The sequence below is a fragment of the Nematolebias whitei genome, chromosome 10 (genome assembly GCF_014905685.2).
Source record: "Nematolebias whitei isolate Nwh7 chromosome 10, NemWhi1, whole genome shotgun sequence".
Classification (NCBI taxonomy): Eukaryota; Metazoa; Chordata; class Actinopteri; order Cyprinodontiformes; family Rivulidae; genus Nematolebias; species Nematolebias whitei.
The window spans coordinates 33,769,353-33,769,588 of NC_056507.1; positions in this window are offsets into that span (position 1 = coordinate 33,769,353).

Genomic DNA, 236 nt, shown 5'->3' on the forward strand with positions numbered 1-236 from the left:
TCTGCCTATAATATTGCTCCCCATATGTGAAGTAGGTTGACTGCAGGCACAGTTTCAAGAGTTGACACAGTTGTTCTGTGGAAAGCGTGGTCCTGCTGCTCAGAGTGGTGTCTGATTTTAATTTTAAACTGACCACCTCTACTGCATCATCAACAGGAATGCACGTAAAGAGTGATGTGACATCAAAAGAGACCATTGTTTCATCAGTCTCCATGATGACATCCCTCACCTTGTCC